At 41.6% G+C, this 23,706-nt stretch overlaps 1 long non-coding RNA gene across 1 annotated transcript; it reads left to right on the top strand.

Annotated features, from left to right (window-relative positions):
• Positions 1-431: 431 nt before the first annotated feature.
• Positions 432-23,706, top strand: LOC120316862. The gene is made up of 4 exons (XR_005559078.1): positions 432-686; positions 15,422-15,613; positions 15,749-15,900; positions 23,439-23,706. It is a non-coding gene; the product is annotated as an uncharacterized LOC120316862 (long non-coding RNA).

Below are 23,706 nucleotides of genomic sequence, written 5' to 3' on the forward strand. Positions count from 1 at the left end.
GGAATGGAATGTAATAGCAACTGAAGTTCAGTATCTAGGAAAATAGAGAATATTCTAAGTTCAGAAACATCTCTAAATTGTGTACCAGCTCCTTCTTGGAAAGTATAAAAAGCATAAAAAGACATTTCCTGCTTCTCAAGAGCTGTATGCTTTGTCGGGATTCAATTCATTTATTTTTTTCCATTCAGCTCTTATGCAGACAGGCATTCAAGGGAGCTGTGACATTACCTGAACATATTATAGAGCAATAAGTATGAGTGTTGTCTGCATAAATAGTGTCACTTCCATATTTACTGATGATCTCATCACAGTTCCATGCAGAGAGTGAAAGACGAGTCTTCTGGGATACCACATAATAGCTCCCATGTTGAGGAGCAACTGTTTCCAAGCAATTGAATCTAAAACTTACTTGTGAGATAGGAGTGGAAAAACAGTGCCTCCTATTCTCAAATCTCCCAAGGGATTCAGAAATATAGAGCAAAAGTTACAAAGAATTTGAGAAGAATCCACTGAATTCCACTATTTCTGTTGATCTACAAACAAGTAACACCCATCAGGCCAACCAATGAAGTCCCAATTCATAGCCTGCAAAGTCCCCAAAGAAAGAAAATGGAGATGTAAAGTAGAGTCACAGTTTTGTTAGCATATTGGAAAGAATATATGCAGTGAGCTTTACTGCTATGAAGGTATGGGCTGCTACATGCTTTCTTTGCTCCTAAGTTCAAAAGTATAGAACTATAAATGTGCAAGCCTAGTGAATTCCTTTTTTATTCTAAAATGCATTTTAAATTTAGCCTCATGAATGGTTTTAGTGAATGTGATTGCAGTTATTTAAACTTTTACATCTGTAGCCATTGGATAATGTTAACTAGGTTTTTAATAATAGCTTGAATATTTTTTATTTTATTTTTAAGTGACCTGTTTTGAAATTAATGCCAAGCTATTTAAAGACAGCTTTAGCCAAACTCCCACAAAGTAGGTGAAATAACCCTTCATACAAATCATTAGTCAGTAACCAATCTGACTACTTTAAGTTCTATGTAGTATTCGATTAACAGATTCACAAACAAAGGCAACACAACATGTTTTGTCACACTAACTCCCAAGACCTTCTTCTGTTTTTCTTAGGAGTCTTCGACTCATCTGATGCAGTCTTTGAAATGACAGATGCATACACCCCAAACATCCATAATTTAGCAAAAAAATATTTTTTCAACATCTATCTATTTTGTTTATCTATATTCTTTACCTTGTGTGGCTATAATTTTGGACAATCATAAGCACAAGTTGGGACAATGAGGTAATAGTATTTTGATAGTTTTATTGAAGTTGATCACCTAACTGTACAGACAAGCCAGCTTTAAATAGAAAACATTTTTCTTGTGTATGATATTGATAACAGCCAGCTTGATAGAGTGATTAAGGTACCAGGCTAGAAACTGGGAGACTGTGAGTTCTAATCCCATCTTTGGGACAAAACCATCTGGGTGACTTTGGGCCAGTTGCCTTCTCTCAGCCCTGAGAAGGAGGCAATGGAAAACTATTTCCAAAATCTTGCCAAGAAAACTGCAAAGACTTGTCCAGGTAGTTACCAGAAGTAATAAACCAGACTTAAAAGGACATATACAGAGAAAGAATGATGAGTAAAATAAAGAATAATTCTTAACATCCTTTCTGATTGCACACGCAGTTCTCTACTGTCCATATCATACCTAGTCTTAACTTTAATATACTTAAAACAGGATGCTATCTAATACAAATTTCACTATTTATCTGTCTAGCCTATGTTGTTTACTAGATAACGTTAGCCAATATCTTTTGCCTAAACATACCAACCAGAATGGATAATACGTGGACCATTCCGAATGCAAAACAAGGCAAATGTGCCAGAAAATAATGGAACAATGGAATGTTTAACACATGTGAGGAATGGTGCCTACAGAGATGGAGGTGGTGCGATGGACTGCAACAAAATGATAGTTTCCCAGGAAGGTGACAGCACATTCCCAGGAGGGAAGTGACACAAAAGCAATACAACCTGGAGCTGAATAGGAAACAGAGGAAGAAAGTTAGGATAGCTACTCCCTAGGATTTTCCAGGGAATAGTCATTGGGGTAAGAGTAGTAAAGGTTTAGTTTGATAAGATTCTGTTGACTGGATTGAATTGAATTGAACTTTGGTTGGATGGTTCTGTGTCATTCTTGTGCTGGGCCTAACAATGCAGTATTGTCAGGAATCATAGTATTAAAAAAGAAGAGAATAATAAAAAAATATATATTTCTTCTTTTTTCAAAACAAAGGGCCTATATTTGTTAAATATATCCTCAAATTCAAGGAACTGGAATAATTAGGAAATACTATAGGTTGGAAGCAAAAATGCCAACTTTGGATCAACTTATAGATGATGATTTCTAACATGCTTTGTGTTAAGAGAAAAATGTCATGTACCAGATGTAATCCAATGGCAATAGTTACACTTACAACATTTGTTAACAACATCATTAGGACCACCAGCATTTTTAGCTTCTATCTGAGATACTAGAATAACTCGTTGAATCTTTTAAAACTAAAAAAAACCCCTACTATTAGTTACTATGGTTATTTGTTACCAATGAATCAAATTGATAAACAGATGCAATAGAATGAGTGGAATAAAGAGTTAGATGTTCCTATGTGACCTAGAAAGCAGGAACTCCAATTCAGACTTACACACCAAAAAATATTTGGAATGTATTGAACTCTGTTACAATTACAGAAAAGAATTGCCAAAAGCAGCATTTTGTTGAGAGATGTAATACATATAATGCATGTTTCTTTAAAACACATTTTTATAATACCTTACTCTTACCAAATTTGGGGTGAAAGTACTGGTTTATATAAATATAATAATTCAACAAAAGCTAACATTTTCAGATAAAAAATATTCTTTTGAACTACATACCTAGTGCTTGGAATTTGTCAATTGGACAATATAAATGGATTCTCCATGCCCTTATTATAGCCCAAAGCCTGATATTGCAGCATTGGAAAGAATAATCTATGGCTCCTTTTACTCAATGGATTGAGGGCCTGATTGCATTTGCCACTTATGAGTGGCTTGCCTATAAATGTGCTCTATATATGGACAAATATAATGAAATATGGGAGTCATTTATACAAAATACAATAGGTAAAAATGATAGTTATACAAATATATATATATATATATATATATATATATATATATATATATATATATATATATATTATAGGTCTTTGGTTATTCGGATTTTCTCCCGCGTAAAATTGGAAGTGTCTTGGCGACGTTTCGACGAAGTCCCATTCGTCATCTTCAGGCTGGTGTTTTCAGCTTCGTGCTTCAAGGAGCAATGTGTGATCTTAGCTGTTTCTTCCTTTTAACTGCCAGTGGGGGTATGAACTGATTGGGTGGGAGCTTGGCTGTGTTCTGATTGGGTGGAGGTGTGTTCTGAATGGTTAGGGGCTTGGCTGTGCTCTGATTGGCTGGGGGAGTGTTCTGTTTGGTTGTGCTCAGGATAGTCTGAGTTGCAGAGGGGTTTGAGATTTTGGGCTGCCTTGCTATTTTTTGGCTTCGAGTTTGTGGTCGTGCTTCCTCTTCATGGAGGGTGTCAGTTTGCTTCATGTATGGATTGGAGGGGTTTAAAGTGGCTAATGATGCAGCTGTGGTCTGGCTTCTGGTTTGTGGTCGTGCCTCGTCATCGGTGTGGCTTTGGGTTTGGTTTTTGCGTGGATGTGTGGTGGTGACCTCCTGTGTGGTTTTTGTGAGTGTGGGTCTGGTATCATTTTTTGTGTTAGGGAGTCGTTTGTCAATAAGGGCGGGTTTCCAAATGGCTGGTAGGCGGGAGGTATCATCTAGCTTGTTCATGCTGTGTGGGCGTTTTTCTATCTCGATGGCTTCTCTGATTATTCTGTTATTAAAATGTTCACTTTTGGCAATGGTTCTGGGATTTTTAAAGTCAATTTCATGTCCTGTGGCTTTAAGGTGTTGGACCAGGGAAGATGTTGGTTCCTCTTTTTTGACTGAGTTCTTATGTTCTTCAATGCGTGCACTTATTCTTCTGGTGGTTTGTCCAATGTATGTGGTGGGACAAGTGGTGCATGGGATTTCGTATACTCTCCTTGATTTTCTAATTCAATTTAATCTTTGGGGTTTCTAAGGATGGTGGATATTTTTCTGTTTGTGCAGAATGCTGTTTTGATGTTGTGTTTATCGGAGGATCTACGATTCTGTCTGTGGATGCGCGCAGATTAGCGGAGTTTGTGGTGTTTCTTCTGGGAGATGGTGCTCTTCCTAGGAGCATTGGATTTCTTGTCGACTAAGACATCCAGGAAGGGAAGTGGTTGTTAGCTTCGTGTCCATGGTGAACTGTATTTTGGGGTGTAGGCTGTTGAGGTGTGTGAGGAAGTTGGCCAGTTTTTCTTTCCCATGTGGCCAGATTATGAAGGTGTCGTCTACATATCTGAGCCAGAGTTTGGGTTTGTGATCCGATTTTTCTAGAGCTTGGGTTTCAAAGTGTTCCATGTAGAGGTTGGCAATGACAGGTGAGAGGGGTGATCCCATGGGTGCTCCTTCTGTTTGTTTGTATTTTGGTCCGTTATAGATGAAGTATGTGTTGGATAGGCAGTGGTTGGTCAGATCTAAGATGTGTTTGGGGGGTTATATTTGTTTTGGATAGCTGTCAAGGCTTCTTTGATAGGCACTTGGGTGAAGAGGGATATGACATCGAAGCTCACAAGTAGGTCGCTGGGCTGTAAGTTTTGTTTCTTTATGATCTCTATAAACTGGAATGAGTTTTTTACGTGTGAGGTGATGGATTCTGCATAAGGCTGTAGTTGTTTGGCGAGAAATTTGGCTAGGTTTTGTAGAGGTGAGCCTATGGAGCTGACTATAGGTCTGAGTGGGTTCCTTCTTTGTGTATTTTGGGGAGACCATAGAGTTTGGGGCATCTGGATGATTTCTCTCTGGGAATGATTCTTTGCTGGATCTCTTCGCTAATGGGGGAGGCTTTTATTTTGGATCTGGTGGTTTTTTTCAGGTAGGTGGTGGGATCTGTTTTTAGGGGTTTGTATGTGGAGTCTTGGAATAAGTTGGTTAATTTGGTTTGGTAGTCAGATGTGTTCATAACCACCGTGACATTGCCCTTGTCTGCTGGTAGGATTATTATGCTGGTGTCTTCTTTCAGGTTACATAGTGCTATCTGTTCCTCTTTGGGTAAGTTGCTTTTGGGTGGCGTGCTGGTCAGCGGATTTGGTGATTTAGAGTCTGCTTTCTGTTTAGCATCGTCGGGGTGATTTTGGTCAGGCTGGTTTTCACAACTGACACATATAATGGTTTCAGTTGGGGATGTGTTTGGGAGTGACGGCAAAGGTGAATCCTTTGGAAAGGACATTGGTTTTTCCCTCTCCTCCGCTGGGCTTTGGTGAGGATCCTATCTGAGATGTTATGCACGTTTGTTTCATGTGTGGCTGTGGGGGAGAGGGTTTGTTTTGGTGTTTCTTGTAGTCTTTGGAGTTTGTTGGTGTGTGTATCTGTCTTGAGGGTGGTCTGTGTTTCGGCTCTCCAGACGGCGAGTTGTTTGGATTTGTCCCAAAGTGCGGGGTGGATCTTGTTGCTGAGTTTGAGTTGGAGTGTGAGGAGATTTTTGTTAATTCGGTTTAGGAGGAATCTTTTTGTGTGAAGTTCATTTCTGATTAGGGCCAATTCTGTTCTTTTCAGGATCCGTTTGGTGGCTGCAGAGTTGGAGTGGAATTTCAGTTGGAAACATGTGGGGATTAGATTTCGATCTCGGCAGTTACGTAGGAATGCGAGGTCACATAAAATGGAAGCTCTTTGGACTTCAAGTTTTTCATAGGTCCTGCGTCAGATGGTGGATTTCTCCCCGTAGAGGTTGCGATATTTGTTTTCTGAGGTTTTCGCAGGGGTATTGGTATGTAGGTCATTTGCGTTGTCGGGTTTCTCCTGCTTTAAAATTGGCAAGTGTCTTAGGTGAAGTTTCGAACACCCCTCTCACCTGTCATTGACAACCTCTAAATGGAACACTTTGAAACCCAAGCTCTAGAAAAATCTGATCACAAACCCAAACTCTGGCTCAGATACGTAGACGACACCTTCATAATCTGGCCACATGGGAAAGAAAAACTGCACAACTTCCTCACACACCTCAACAGCCTACACCCCAAAATACAGTTCACCATGGACACAGAAGCTAACAACCAACTTCCCTTCCTGGATGTCTTAGTCTACAAGAAATCCAATGGCTCCCTAGGACACACCATCTACCAGAAGAAAACACACACAAAACGCTATCTGCACGCTCTCTCACACCACCACCCAGCACAGATCAACTCTGTAGCCAAGACACTCATCTCCAGAACAAAACGCTTAGCTGACGAACAACACCTAAAACCCGAACTACACACTCTCACCAATGTACTAACATCCCATGGATTCCATAGAAATAAGATTACAAACCTAATCCAAAAAGAAACCCCCACTAAACTCCAAGACAAAGAACAAGAAAACGGCAAAGCCCTCCTCCCATACATAAAAGGCACCACAGACAGAATCAGTAAGATCCTCCATAAACACAACATCAAAACAGCATTCTGCACAAACAGAAAAATATCCACCATCTTTAGAAACCCCAAAGATAAAATTGAATTAGAAAATCAAGGAGTATACGAAATCCCATGCACCAAAATCAAGGAGTATATGAAATCCCATGCACTGCTTGTCCCAACACATACATCAGACAAACCAACAGAAGAATAAGTGCACGCATTGAAGAACATAAAAACTCAGTCAAAAAAGAGGAACCAACATCTTCCCTGGTCCAACACCTAAAGCCACAGGACATGAAATTGACTTTAAAAATACCAGAACCATTGCCAAAAGTGAACATTTTAATAACAGAATAATCAGAGAAGCCATCGAGATAGAAAAACGCCACACAGCATGAACAAGCGAGATGATACCTCCCGCCTTCCAGCCATTTGGAAACCCGCCCTTATTGACAAACGACTCCCTAACACAAAAAATGATACCAGACCCACACTCACAAAACCACACAGGAGGTCACCACCACACAACCACGCAAAAAACAAACCCAAAGCCACACCGATGACGAGGCACGACCACAAACCAGAAGCCAGACCACAGCTGCATCATTAGCCACTTTAAACCCCTCCAATCCATACATGAAGCAAACTGACACCCTCATGAAGAGGAGACACGAACAACAACGAAACGCGAAAGCCAAAAATAACAAGGCCAACCCAAAATCTCAAACCCCTGCAACTAGACTAACCTGAGCACAACCAAACAGAAACACTCCCCCAGACAATCAGAGCACAGCCAAGCCCTAACCAATCAAAACACACCTCCACCCAATCAGAACACAGCCAAGCTCCCACCCAATCAGTTCATACCTCCACTGGCAGTTAAAAGGAAGAAACAGCCAAGACCACACACTGCAGCTCGAGGCACGAAGCTGAAAGCACCAGACTGAAGATGACGAATGGGACTTCGTCGAAACGTCGCCAAGACACTTCCAATTTTACGTGGGAGAAAACCCGAACAACCAAAGACCTACATAATATATATATATATATATTATATATATATATATATATATATATATGTATGTATGTATGTATATTCTGAGGTTTTCGCGGGTATTTGTATGTAGGTTTTTGGTTGTTCGGGTTTTCTCCCGCGTAAAATTGGAAGTGTCTTGGCGACGTTTCGACGAAGTCCCATTCGTCGAATTAACAAAGATCTCCTCACACTCCACCTCAAACTCAGCAACAAGATCCACCCCGCACTTTGGGACAAATCCAAACAACTCGCCGTCTGGAGAGCCGAAACACAGACCACCCTCCAGACAGATACACACACCAACAAACTCCGAAGACTACAAGAATGCCAGAAAGAAACAAACCCCTCCTCCCTCACAGCCACACATGAAACAAACATTGCATAACATCTCAGATAGGATCCTCACCAAAGCCGAAACCAATGTCCTTTCCAAAGGATTCAACTTTGCAGTCACTCCCAAACACATCCCCACTGAAACCATTATATGTGCAGTTGAAACCAGCCTGACGAAAATCAACCCCGACGACGCTAACAGAATCAGACTCAAAATCACCAACATCCTCTGCACCAGCAAGCCACCCAAAAGCAACTTACCCAAAGAGGAACAGACAGAACTACGTAACCTGAAAGAAGACACCAGCATAATAATCCTACCAGCAGACAAGGGCAACGCCACGGTGGTTATGAACACATCTGACTACCAAACCAAATTAACCAACCTACTCCAAGACTCCACATACAAACCCCTAAATACAGATCCCACCACCTACCTGGAAAAAACCACCAGATCCAAAATAAAAGCCTCCCCCATTAGCGAAGAGATCCAGCAAAGAATCATCCCCAGAGAGAAATCATCCAGATGCCCCAAACTCTATGGTCTCCCCAAGATACACAAAGAAGGAACCCCACTCAGACCTATAGTCAGCTCCATAGGCTCACCTCTACAAAACCTAGCCAAATTTCTCGCAAAACAACTACAGCCCTATGCAGAATCCATCACCTCACACGTAAAAAACTCATTCCAGTTTATAGAGATCATAAAGAAACAAAACTTACAGCCCAGTGACCTACTAGTGAGCTTCGATGTCATATCCCTCTTCACCCAAGTGCCTATCAAAGAAGCCTTGACAGCTATTCAAAAAAAATATAACCCCCCCAAACACATCTTAGATCTGACCAACCACTGCCTATCCAACACATACTTCATCTATAACGGACAAAAATACAAAACAAACAAAAGAAGAGGAGAGCATCCATGGGATTCACCCCTCTCACCCTGTCATTGCCAACCCTCTACATGGAAACTTTTGTGAAAACCAAAAGGCTCCTAGAAAAATCGGATCACAAACCAAACTCTGGCTCAGATACATAGACGACACCTTCATAATCTGGCCACATGGGAAAGAAAAACTGGACAACTTCCTCACACACCTCAACAGCCTACACCCCAAAATACAGTTCACCATGGAAACAGACACTAACAACCAACTTCCCTGCCTGGATGTCTTAGTCTACAAGAAATCCAATGGCTCCCTAGGACACACCATCTACCAGAAGAAAACACACACAAACCGCTATCTGCACGCTCTCTCACACCACCACCCAGCACAGATCAACTCTGTAGCCAAGACACTAATCTCCAGAACAAAACGCTTAGCTGACGAACAACACCTAAAACCCGAACTACACACTCTCACCAATGTACTAACATCCAATGGATTCCATAGAAATAAGATTACAAACCTAATCCAAAAAGAAACCCCCACCAAAAGCAAGACAAAGAACAAAGGGAAAACGGCACAAGCCCTACTCCCATACAAAAAGCATCACAGAACACGAATCAGTAAGATCCTCATAAAAACACAACATCAAAACAGCATTCATGCACAACAGGAAAAATATCCACACTCTTAGAGAACCCCAAAAGATAAAAGGAATAGAAAATCAAGGAGCTATACGATAATTCCCATGCACCCACTTGTCCACCACTACATCGGACAACAACAGAAGAATAAGTGCACGCATGAAGAACATAAGAAACGCAATCAAAAAAGGAGGAACAACATCTTCCCTGGTCCAACACCTTAAAGCTACAGGACATGAAATTGACTTTAAAATACCAGAACATTGCCAAAAGTGGAACATTTTAATAACAGAATAATCAGAGAAGCCATCGAGATAGAAAAACGCCCACACAGCATGAACAAGCGAGATGATACCTCCCGCCTACCAGCCATTTGGAAACCGCCCTCATTGACAAACGACTCCCTAACACAAAAAATGATACCAGACCCACACTCACAAAAACCACACAGGATGTCACCACCAAACATCCACGCAAAAAACAAACCCAAAGCCAAACTGACTATGAGGCACGACCACACAACCAGAAGCCAGACCACAGCTGCATCATTTAGCCACTTTAAACCCCCCAATCATACATGAAGCAAACTGACACCCTCCATGAAGAGGAAGCACGACCACGACGCGAAGCCAAAAAATAGGCAGGGCAGCCCAAAATCTTGAACCCCTCTGCAACTCAGACTAACCTGAGCACAACCAAACAGAACACTCCCCCAGCCAATCAGAGCACAGCCAACCCCCAGCCAATCAGAGCACAGCCAACCCCCCAGTCAATCAGAGCACAGCCAAGCCCCTAACCAATCAGAACACACCTCCACCCAATCAGAACACAGCCAAGCTCCCACCCAATCAGTTCATACCCCACTGGCAGTTAAAAGGAAGAAACAGCTAAGACCACACATTGCTGCTCAAAGCACGAAGCTGAAAACACCAGCCTGAAGATGACGAATGGGACTTCGTCAAAACGTCGCCAAGACACTTCCAATTTTACGCGGGAGAAAACCCGAACAACCAAAGACCTACATACAAATACCCGCGAAAACCTCAGAAAACAAATATTGAACCTCTACGGGGAGGAAATCCACCATCTGACCAGGACCTATGAAAAACTTGAAGTCCAAAGAGCTTCCATTTTATGCGACCTCGCATTCCTACGCAACTGCCGAGATCAAAATCTAATCCCCACATGTTTCCAACTGAAATTCCACTCCAACTCTGCAGCCACCAAATGGATCCTGAAAAGAACAGAATTGGCCCTAATCAGAAATGAACTTCACACAAAAAGATTCCTCCTAGACCGAATTAACAAAGATCTCCTCACGCTCCACCTCAAACTCAGCAACAAGATCCACCCCGCACTTTGGGACAAATCCAAACAACTTGCCGTCTGGAGAGCCGAAACACAGACCACCCTCAAGACAGATACACACACCAACAAACTCCGAAGACTACAAGAACGCCAGAAACAAACCCCTCCTCCCTCACAGCCACACATGAAACAAACAGTGCATAACATCTCAGATAGGATCCTCACCAAAGCCGAAACCAATGTCCTTTCCAAAGGATTCAACTTTGCAGTCGCTCCCAAACACATCCCCACTGAAACCATTATATGTGGAGTTGAAACCAGCCTGACTAAAATCAACCCCGATGACGCCAACAGAATCAGACTCGAAATCACCAACATCCTCTGCACCAGCAAGCCACCCAAAAGCAACTTACCCAAAGAGGAACAGACAGCACTACGTAACCTTAAAGAAGACACCAGCATAATAATCCTACCAGCAGACAAGGGCAACGCCACGGTGGTTATGAACACATCTGACTACCAAACCAAATTAACCAACCTACTCCAAGACTCCACATACAAACCCCTAAATACAGATCCCACCACCTACCTGGAAAAAACCACCAGATCCAAAATAAAAGCCTCCCCCATTAGCGAAGAGATCCAGCAAAGAATCATTCCCAGAGAGAAATCATCCAGATGCCCCAAACTCTATGGTCTCCCCAAGATACACAAAGAAGGAACCCCACTCAGACCTATAGTCAGCTCCATAGGCTCACCTCTACAAAACCTAGCCAAATTTCTCGCCAAACAACTACAGCCCTATGCAGAATCCATCACCTCACACGTAAAAAACTCATTCCAGTTTATAGAGATCATAAAGAAACAAAGCTTACAGCCCAGCGACCTACTAGTGAGCTTCGATGTCATATCCCTCTTCACCCAAGTGCCTATCAAAGAAGCCTTGACAGCTATTCAAAACAAATATAACCCCCCAAAACACATCTTAGATCTGACCAACCACTGCCTATCCAACACATACTTCATCTATAATGGACAAAAATACAAACAAACAGAAGGAGCACCCATGGGATCACCCCTCTCACCTGTCATTGCCAACCTCTACATGGAACACTTTGAAACCCAAGCTCTAGAAAAATCGGATCACAAACCCAAACTCTGGCTCAGATACGTAGACGACACCTTCATAATCTGGCCACATGGGAAAGAAAAACTGGACAACTTCCTCACACACCTCAACAGCCTACACCCCAAAATACAGTTCACCATGGAAACAGAAGCTAACAACCAACTTCCCTTCCTGGATGTCTTAGTCTACAAGAAATCCAATGGCTCCCTAGGACACACCATCTACCAGAAGAAAACACACACAAACCGCTATCTGCACGCTCTCTCACACCACCACCCAGCACAGATCAACTCTGTAGCCAAGACACTCATCTCCAGAACAAAACGCTTAGCTGACGAACAACACCTAAAACCCGAACTACACACTCTCACCAATGTACTAACATCCAATGGATTCCATAGAAATAAGATTACAAACCTAATCCAAAAAGAAACCCCCACTAAAATCCAAGACAAAGAACAAGAAAACGGCAAAGCCCTCCTCCCATACATAAAAGGCACCACAGACAGAATCAGTAAGATCCTCCATAAACACAACATCAAAACAGCATTCTGCACAAACAGAAAAATATCCACCATCCTTAGAAACCCCAAAGATAAAATTGAATTAGAAAATCAAGGAGTATACGAAATCCCATGCACCACTTGTCCCACCACATACATCGGACAAACCAACAGAAGAATAAGTGCACGCATTGAAGAACATAAGAACTCAGTCAAAAAAGAGGAACCAACATCTTCCCTGGTCCAACACCTTAAAGCCACAGGACACGAAATTGACTTTAAAAATACCAGAACCATTGCCAAAAGTGAACATTTTAATAACAGAATAATCAGAGAAGCCATCGAGATAGAAAAACGCCCACACAGCATGAACAAGCGAGATGATACCTCCCGCCTACCAGCCATTTGGAAACCTGCCCTTATTGACAAACGACTCCCTAACCCCAAAATCTTAAACCCCTCTGCAACTCAGACTAACCTGAGCACAACCAAACAGAACACTCCCCCAGCCAATCAGAGCACAGCCAAGCCCCTAACCATTCAGAACACACCTCCACCCAATCAGAACACAGCCAAGCTCCCATCCAATCAGTTCATACCCTCACTGGCAGTTAAAAGGAAGAAACAGCTAAAACCACACATTGCTGCTCAAAGCAAGAAGCTAAAAACACCAGCCTGAAGATGACGAATGTGACTTCGTCGAAACGTTGCCAAGACACTTCCAATTTTACGCGGGAGAAAACCCGAACAACCAAAGCCCTATATATATATATATATATATACATACACACACACACACACACACACACACACACACACACACACACACACACATTGCTTACTGGTGTACACCGCTTAGAGAGGTATAAAGCGGTATATAAGTCTCATAAATAAATAAATAAATAACACCCTTGCCTTCTTGGATGTATCCATCCATCGCCAATTGGATGGATCCTTACATACAAAAGTGTTCCGTAAACCAACTCACATGGACAGGATCCTCCATTATCAGAGTAATCATCCAGTTTCCCATAAAATCAGCTGCATTAAAACGTTATTTAAGCACGTTGACTCCCACTGCAGTACGGATGAGTATAGGAATGAAGAGAGGAGACACCTCTTTCGCATATGCCGTTATAACGGTTACCCATTAAGATTCATCAGACGGCATAGCGTAACAACCCATCTTCGGGCCAACCAATGTAGAGAAGAACCCTCCTTACAGAGAACACGCATCTCCCTCCCATACATTAACAATATCTCAGAGGCCACGGCCAGATTGCTGGCCCCCCATGGAATAGAGGTGGCTCACAAGCCAAACCAAACTCTACGGTCTAAAGTCATGCGCCCAAAAGACCCCTTACCTCCTATGGAGAAATCATCTGTTGTCTATAAGATCAATTGCAGGAATTGCCAAGACAACTATGTGGGGGAAACAGCCAAACGCCTGAAGACTCGTCTCCATGAACACCAATTGGCTATAAAACGGGGCGAGCAGCATTCACAACTTTGGATGCATATGGCGCAAGAGGGCCACCAATTTGACTTTGCTAATACCTGTATCGTAGCTAGTGATGCCACGAAGGGAGGCCGGCTACTGAAAGAGGCCTGGTTCTCAAATGACAGCTCAATTAATCATCGTATTGACTTGCATCCAGCGCAACAAGCGCTGCGGAAATGGGACTCAAATTACCACTCATTACATCGCAAGCGATCATACCAACACTTGCGGCGTTATGGACAGGAAGCCGCATCCCCCCACCGCCGAGAACGCCTGCATACGGACGTAAATAACTATACCATCAACACCCTCTTGCCAGGTGACCGGTGCCGGATCGTGCAGCAAGAGAGTCTCCCACCCCAACATGTGGACGCTGGAATAGAGGCTACGGACTCCCCGCGCACAGAGAAAGAAAGGGAGGGGGCACCCGATATGGATGATCTACGCACCGCCCAACAACCCCATGTGAGGCTCACCCCCCCCCCAGGAGGGAGGAAGCGATATCAGTGGAGCCGGAACACCTAAAAGACTTGTTAAAATCTCGGAGTGTGCAGTTGCCCATAGCAACGAGGAGAAGCGTCCCACGTGGAGAGGGGAGAGAAAGCATAGAATGACAACCCACTCGATCAGTAAGGGGAGGAGTAATGAGAGCGGTTTGAGTGCCAAACAATGTTACTTGAACCTACTTAAACCACCTTTATTGTAATGGCCTTTTAGCCCTGACGATGCTGGGGAGTTTCCCCAGCGAAAGCTTGGCAACTTTTTAGTATAAGTATATTTTTAGTAAAGTATTCTTATTTCAACCCTCCCGGTGATCGTATTTTATTCTTTTATTCATAATTATGCCTGGGAGTCGCATTTTTACTAATACTCTTGAATATATATATATATGTTTTCTGAGGTTTTCGCAGGTGTTTGTATGTAGGTCTTTGGTTGTTTGGGTTTTCTCCCGCGTAAAATTGGAAGTGTCTTGGCGACGTTTCGACGAAGTCCCATTCGTCATCTTCAGGCTGGTGTCTTCAGCTTCGTGCTTCCAGCAGCAATGTATGGATAGATACATTGGATAGATAGATAGATATAGATATATAGATATAGATATAGATATAGATATATAGATATAGATATATAGATATAGATATATAGATATATATATTATAGATATATTATAGATATATATATATATACTAGTCTTTTTTCTAAGATCTGAATGAAGAAAACAAATCTTTAAGATGCCTCTATTTATTTTTCACCCTGTTTCCTTTCCTCTGTATGGTCTTAAATAGTAAATTTCATTATACTTTTGACGTTGTTATTCTGCAGTTTAGATATGAAAGACAAAATATTCACAAATAAGTTTGTGGTGTTTTTTTTTAGCATTTGCTATTATGAGGTGCTATGCAAAAGGCTTTTGCTGTTACCAAGAAAAGCATGGTGCATATGAAAAGACTCAGTTGAATATTACCTGATTTGCTCTGTCCCAGTTCTCTTGTCTTTCTTCTAGAGGTCTTTTGAATAAATGGAGATGACTACCCCCACAGAAGCTTTGCTCTGCAGAATACCCCGATGATTTCAAAATTTAGAGGAGACAGGGTGAATGGGTGTTGGAAGGAGAGCTTGAACAAGCACAGGAATAGCAAAAGAGAGGAAATGAAACAAGGAAAGTAGAGCAAGAAAAACCAGGGAAGATGAATTGGTAAGGGGGAAAGCCCAGAGTCCCCTCATTCACCATTACTTTTTTCAGTTGTTTACAACAAATATTGTTGAACCAGAATAACAATTCTACTTTGTATTTTTTTTCTTTTAATGATCCTGTAATCCCTTGTGTCAGGGTGGAGTCGGGGTGACTGAATGGAGTTTGAACCTTTACTGGTTGGATGCCCTTCCTGATGCCTACATAAAGTTTGCAGTAGACAATTACTCATCATGCCCCAAAAGAGAAATATCTGCCACTAATTGGGATCGAACTCAAGCCTCCTGATTGTAAGGCAAGAATTCAACCTCTAGACCACCACACTGCTCAACAGTTCTGCTTTGTATAGTATATAGTATTTGTATTCAATTTATTTTAGATAATTTTGTTGAAGGTTTATTTTATAGGTGAACCATGTCTCATACCAGTCATGTGAGCATCCTGAAATATTCACTAATCATCACTAATTTTGTGTCTAGGACCTTCTCCGTGTATATACTGCCTACATTTGTAGAAACTGCTATAGCTGCTTTCTCTCTAAGTGATGATAAAACTTTCTGCTGCTTTGCAGCATTCCATTGCAAAAGGTGTAGTAGTATATGTATTTGAATGTGGACTATCTTCTACAAACATTTTACCATCGTTATGTAAAATGCCATCAAACTAAAGTGAAATATGTGGGAGTACTATTTGGAGTGAAGATCCAGACTGCCTGGTATATTTTAAAAACACAAAGAAATGGTATGACTCACTGCAGTATTTTTTTTTCTTCAGAATGTGATAGGAGTTGGATAAAGAATCTTGTTCTGTTTTACTCTTTAAAAAACAATAGCTTTTGCCAGGATTGTTGTTGAACTTTGCGGGTCTGGGGGGGGGGGGAGAATATTTCCATGACTCTTTCTATTTGTCAAAGTGTTCTATTATGCTCTAGGTCATACTGGATTTTTGCACTAGGAAAAATGCAGGTCTCGTATCATACTCATTTCAGTATAATTGTCTATTTCTCCTACATTTGGCATCAGTTTGAAAGAAACCACTAAATACTTACTGCAGAGTGAGTCAACTTGTAGCAGTTTCCATTATTGAAAAGGTGCTTTGCAAATGTAGAGACAAGAGGCTGTGTATAGAAAGCCAAGGTAACAAATCATAACTTGCAGCAAACCCAGGTTTCACCTGGGGATTAAAATGACTAGGAGAAATAAGGTAGATTCAATGCTAGTAATTTTCCAGAACTCTTCCTTGGTACTAAGAGTGATGAAGCAGGCATACAAGATCAGCAAAGCTTGTACAAGGTTTTGATTTAGTCCCCAAAGAAGTAGGTGAATTATAGTGATTTGAGCCATAAATGACACTTTTCAAAAGAAGTAGAAAATTCCTGTACTTACTCGTCTTACAAAACAATGCTAATCTCATCTGACAGTGAAGAGAATTAGTTTGTTAACAGTCAAGTCCAGACACAGAACATCTATTAATGTCAGGACTGCCATCCAGCTACACCAGCCATGCAACCTGCCATTTACTGAAGGGGGAGGGAGAGCTGCAGGGAGGAGAAGGCGATAGGGAAAGGAGGGAAATGAGACCACTCTTCATGCCGTCCCATGAGAGCGATCAGCTGCTCCAAGGTCAAGCATCTGGGTAGGGAATATAACACCTTCCAGCCACCCAAGACAGGACTGTTGCCAAAACAATTTATTTGAATTCAGCTGGACACTTTGAGATAATGGGGACAGGAGGTTGGAAAAGGGGAAAATTAACCAGGGAGTTTGTACTGGAAAACCCCAGTTCCAGCTTTGCTACACCATTGGCTTTAGTAAAGTTTACTTTTGCTAATCATGGCATCGAGAGTCTTTCTTTTCTAACTGACCAAGTTGAGATGGCCTTACAATTAAATTATACCCCTACTATAAGGTAATGTCAGACCCACCAGATAGACCAGATCAGGAATCAACACTACAGGAGGGCTCTCCATCCATTTTTATTGATAATGACTACAATGACAAAATTTAGCAAGTCTAATTGTCCCATACCTTTTCCTCTTTTTAAACCCATGTGAATTAGGGAGATATCTGAATCACTACTATGAGCTTTCTGCTTGTTTTAGACTTAAGCTATGTTTTTCCCCTCGTCACTTTGGTAACAGATCTGGCTTACCTATGACAAGCTATCTTCCTTACTCTCTACAGGTAAGGACTCTAAGAGTTTGATGGAATAACTCAAAATTGACTTTTAATGTTTTCTTGGGAGCAAATGCAAAAGTAATCACACTTGGCTAAATTGAAGGTCAAGTCTGATTAAAACACCAATGTCATACTTCAAAAAGGAGGCAGGCTAGGTTAGATCAAGGTTAAAATTTAATTTAAATTTAAAATCATATTTCAAGTGATATGATTATTCTTTACCTAATTAAAGATTTTCTCTTTCTGTTGCATTAAAAGCTACAATCTCGAGGCAATATTTAGAATGCAGTGGTTATGAAATTCCAGGCCTTGGTCTAATTATTATATCTTGAAACTGAAGAAAATGCTTGCCCATCAGCTTGCATAGCTCTCAAATAGGGATGTATTTTATTAAAATCAAGACATGATTATTAGGTGACTTTACCAGGTAACAAGATGAAGTTTTAATGTGTGGTCCATTATTTCATATATAGCTTTCCTTAATTAATCTATTATATAGAATCATTTCTTCCTGTACAAACAAATTAGTCACAAGTAGAGCAAGATGCCAAAATGCGTAGGTGTACCATCATCAATAAGCAAGGAAAAACCAAAATATGCTTTTCACAGCTTTGGAGTATACCGCCTTACATATTTCTCCTTTAGCTGTCAAAAGATTAACAACAAATAGACCATGAACTTACAATTAAAAGAAAGACTATTCTCACTTTAGACAACTCTCTTGGATAATGTATGATTATGCATCAGTGCTAATATAAATTCCACTTGTTAAATAGATGTAAACAATGGGTCTTTTCAGTCAGTTAAAATTTGCTTGCCTCAGAATGAAGATTAATGTTATTGTTGTTATTTGTATTATTGAAATTTGTATTATTGAAATCTTATTGTATTGAATACGTGTTTGAAAAACAATTCTGTAAATAACAAGTTCTATTATGAGATTACACATTGCCATTAACCACTTTGCTCCAAACTATGGTTGTTTAACCAAAATTTGTTAATTGGCTGCCTTCCCAAAACACATTAAGCCATAAGCTACAATTCACAAAATATAGGGGCTGAATTTAATAGGATGCTAAACCAAAACCAGTGTGAAGATAAACAGATTAGGAAAGGTTGATATAATAATTACCACAACAAAGCAGATGCTATTCAGTTAATAGGGGGAAAAGATTGCAACAATGTGATTAATGTTTTGTGAATCACATTTTGTGATTTTCACATTTTGTGAAAATGTGATTATATTTTCATATTACTGACACTGAACTGCTATGAAAAGTGTAACACAAAAATTAGTTTACTGTTTTAAACCTTCCAAAGTGGATATTCCAATAAATTTTTGACATGGGTAATATTTGTATATACATTATTATAAATGCAAAAATCTGAGCTACAGTCTTACTAAATTCATTAATATCGGGAAGATGTCAGAACCCTGTCTTTCTATGAACATAAGGCTTCTTGTTCTTTTTTGGGTTCTGCCATTCTTCTGGGGGGAGGGGGGAGCTTGGGTGCTGCAGTGTAAGAATGGAATGTGCCTCCAGCCATCTGTCTTATTTCTGGGTTCGGAAGATCTAACAGTCTCGGAAGTAGCACCTTATCGCTCCGTTCCCACCTTTTCACATCTGTGGATTGGCCCATTTAAACTGTCTGGATGGGGTTTTCATTGATTCTTTTGACTTATTGATTCATGTGGGAAATCCTCAGATCCTGCCTTCTACTACTGCTGTCAAAACCTTCCAATAAAAGTTCCTTTTGAAATGATGTCCATTTCAAGAGTTCTGCTTTCTTGGGAGGACTGATTGAGGCAGGTCCTTACATTAGGCAGGATCTGCAAAGTGGTCAACCTGGAGGGAAAACCTATACCATGGGGACCATGCAAAAGATGTTGAACCATGGAAGTGAGAGAGGAAAAAGCAACCTTTATGGGGAAGCTCCCCCTAAGGATGGCCTGAGCGGCAGCAGCTCAGAATCTTTCAGCTTGTCCAATGAAACCATGACCAGAGAAAAGTGAGAGAAGCCGAGATGATTGATTGGCATGGGAAAGAAGAAAGAATGGGAGGCGAAAGCCAGGAAGGTAACCCTTAAGTGTGACAACCACCAACTGGGATGGAAGTGAGAGATGGACAGGTTGCTCAACCTCAGCGAAGAGGACAAGAGACCAACCTGATCTGACCACTTTCTCAAACAAGCCATCAGCTTTCAAGTCCCTAAAAGAGGAAGAAGACCCCTGCCGGGGCTCAATAGTGGTGGGAATGACAGAGGAGGAATGCCAGGAGAGTGAGTTGGCAAACCCTGGCCCCTCCACCAGTGCTTTGGAGGCTATAGAGGCCATGGCTGTGGCAGCCATCCTAGCCCAGGTTATCCCAGCTGGGGAAGATGGGTACCAAGCCAGATGAAGGAGGACCCACTGGCCTGGTCGAAAGGTTCCACTCTTGGGTGTGAAATATGACAGAATGCCTCAGCAGATGGGATTCTTTCTAACCCACATTCTGAGTTACATGGAGGAATATCCCCAGTGACAACAGACGGGTTAGAGTTGTAACCGTGGCCCTGGAGGGAGCAGCAGTTCGCTGGATGGTGACCCTGCATAACAATGATGCCCCCAAACTCTGTAATTTCAACCAATTCATGGCTGCTCTGAGGACCTCTTAGGTGACCAGAAGGCCAGAGAACACATTAAAATAGTGAGGCAAGGTTGTTGCCCAGTGGCTCACTATACGGAGGATTTTAGAGACCTGGTATGCCATTTCAATTGGCTGGAGGAGGTCCTAGTGGGTCATTTCAAAGACAGTCTGAATGATGATCTATACCACATGTGCATTGCCCAGGGAGATCTGGATCACTTCCACAACTGGTATATCCTGGCTGAGGAAGCCGAGATCGATCAAGTCCAAAGTCAGCAATGCCTGAGATGAACTTGGAGATGCTCCCCCAGAAGGAAAATGAGAGGCAACAAAACCCCCACCATAGTGCCACATTCAAAGGCTTGCTTATAGTGCAGTAGAGGGGCACTGGGCTGTAGAATGCCGTTCAAAGACTCCCGTGCATAAACCCAACTGATCAGTTGGAGGGAAGCCTGGGAAGACTTCACAACAACCTAGGGAGATGGCCATGAAGAGCACTGAGATCATTGAGGTCCATTCCCACAGGATACCAGGAGAAGGAACTCTGGTCCTGACCACAAAACCACCCGACTCTCCTGATAGTGACTCTGAGGACAAACCCCTGGTAAGTGAACCCATCATGCCCCTCACAACCATAGAACTGTTAAGTCTGGGAATGCCGAGAAAGGTAACCCTGAAGGCCCTAGTGGATTCAAGTTGCACCCATTGCCTAATAAGCCCAATCTTGTTGGGGAACCTAGGGAGGCTGAAGAAACCAATTTCATTTGGCCATTTAGATGGGTCCATCTCAGGAGGGATCCCGGCCACCCTTGCTACACAGCCAATCCAACTCACAATGGGGCATCACATAGAGACTTTGACATTTATAGTGACCTAGAACCTTTAAAAACCCCAAGGAAACTGTCACCAAAATAGGCAAAGTGGTCCCAACATTTCCACCGATTTAACTTTACTATTAAATACCTGCCTGGGATATTTATCAAGGTTGCCACAATATAATAGAACAAAACAGAAGCAGTGAACCCCCTCATGCTGTCCAAACAATTAATGGCTCCAGTAACCACATGGTCACAAGCAAAAAATTCAAAACTCCTACACAGCACAGCCGGAATATAGTTCAGACAAGCTCTGAAAACAGATGAATAGTTTCTGAGTCATAAAAACCTCTGCTCAATGGATGATGGACTGCCATGGGTGGGGAGAAAGTTGTCCAAAGCCCAAAGACTGAAATTCATGTAACTCTGCCATTATTCAAAGGTAGCTGGACATTTTGAGTTCATGAAGACATTTCACCTAGTAAAGAGGCAGTTTTGGTGGCCATCCATAAAGAAAACATTGAAAGCTATGTGGCTAGCTGTCCCATTTGTGCAGCCACAAAACAGAGGCAAGGTAAAACACTGGGCCTATTACAAGTGGTAGCAAGCCTGTCAGCACCTTGGTGAGAGATTTCCATGGATTTTATCGTGTAACTACTGGAGAGTGCAGGGAATAAGATCTTTTGGGTGCTGACAGACCTATTCTCCAAGTAGGTGCACTTCATTCTATGCACTAAGTTTGTACAGCATATCTACCAACTGCATGAGGCTCTGTAATGCATAATTTCAGACAGGGGGGTACAATTCACTTCAGAGTTCTGGAGAGCCTTTTTGGACCTCCTGGGATTGCCCAGGGCCTGTCATCTAGTATCATCCACAAACGAATGGTAGGATAGAACATTCAAACTCAGTACTGGAATAATATATAAGATGCCATATTAATCATCAACAAGACAATTGGACCAACCTGCTTCCTTTTGCGGAAGGTCTTACAACAATGTTGTTCACTCCAGCATGGGTTACACTCCATTCCAGGTCGCAATGGGACAAAATTTCAACCCAATGCCAGAATTGCCAGTCAACGAACCCACCATCCCCTCTGTGAAGGAGTGGATCACATAGTTCTGAAATAGGTGGCCGGTAGTGAGAAAGGCATTAGACGAGGGTAGGGAAGCTTACAAAGTGCAGGCAGATAAGAAGCAGGTAGAACCTAAGGTGTTTCAAGTCATGGAGAAAGTATACTTGTCCACAAAGTATTTAAAATCTCTACAGCCATCGAAGAAATTAGGCCCAAAATTCATGGGGCCATAGTCCATTAAAAGGGTTATCAACCCAGTGACCATAGAATTGGAACTCCCAAAAACATTAAGACAAGTTCACCCTGTATTTCATTGTAGCCTATTAAAACATGAACTAAGCTCGCCTTTAAGGCCAGCCACAGTTCATCCTGCTCCACCTATTATGGTAGAGGGAGAACAACATTTTGAAGTCAAGGAGATCCTAGATTCTAGGAAGTATCATAGATCAACACAATACCTAACATCTTGGAAAGATCTCCCATCTTCCCAGAATGAGTGGGTACATAAACGACATGTCGGGGCTCCTATGTTGTTAAAAAAAATTCATGCTCAGTATCCTGATAAACCTGACTAAATCATATGTCTCTTTCTCTCCCTGTTGTTATTTTATTTCTCTTCAGGTGGATCTCTCATTTTTTTAAGGGGGGGGCGGCATGTCAGAACTCTGTCTTTCTTTTTTTAAATAAAGATTTTATTGGTTTTTTTTATCAACATATGTTAATTTTTCCAATCAACAAGTTGTCGGGAATTTGCTATGCTAATACATGTTCAATTCCTAATCCTTCATTCTTTCCTCTAGCCAAGAATAAAATAGGTTCCAAATTTGATAGTAGTCTGTATTTTCTTTATCTTTCAACCTCATAGTTACTCTGTCCATCTCTGCACATTCCAATATTTTCCTGATTATTTCTTCTTCTGATGGCAGTCCTTCATTATTCCAGTATTGTGCAAAAATTATTCTCGCTACTGTAGTAATGTGTAAGATTACTCTGTCTTTCTATGAGCATAGGGCTTCTTGTTCTTTTTAGGGTTCTGCCATTCTTTTGGGGACAGGGGGGAAGCTTGGGGTGCTGCAGTGTATTTCCTTTACTTTGTGTATTGCTCTATCCTCTTTGATGTTTTTTTCTCAGGATGAGAATGGAATATGCCTCCGGCCATCTGCCTTATCTCTGGGTGTGGAAGAAAAGGTACAGAGACCTAACAGCCTTGGAAGTGGCACCTTATCATTCCCACAACATTTTCACACTTGTGGATTGGCCTATTTGAACCATTCGGATGGACAATTGGGGTGGGGTTTTTATTGACTCTTTTGACTTATTGATTTGCGCAGGAAATCCTCAGATCCTGCCTTCTACTACTACTGTCAAAACCTTCCAATAAAAGTTCCTTTTGAAATAA

The sequence above is a fragment of the Crotalus tigris genome, unplaced genomic scaffold (genome assembly GCF_016545835.1).
Source record: "Crotalus tigris isolate CLP2741 ecotype Arizona unplaced genomic scaffold, ASM1654583v1 scf7180000019496.3020429, whole genome shotgun sequence".
NCBI classification, from domain to species: Eukaryota; Metazoa; Chordata; class Lepidosauria; order Squamata; family Viperidae; genus Crotalus; species Crotalus tigris.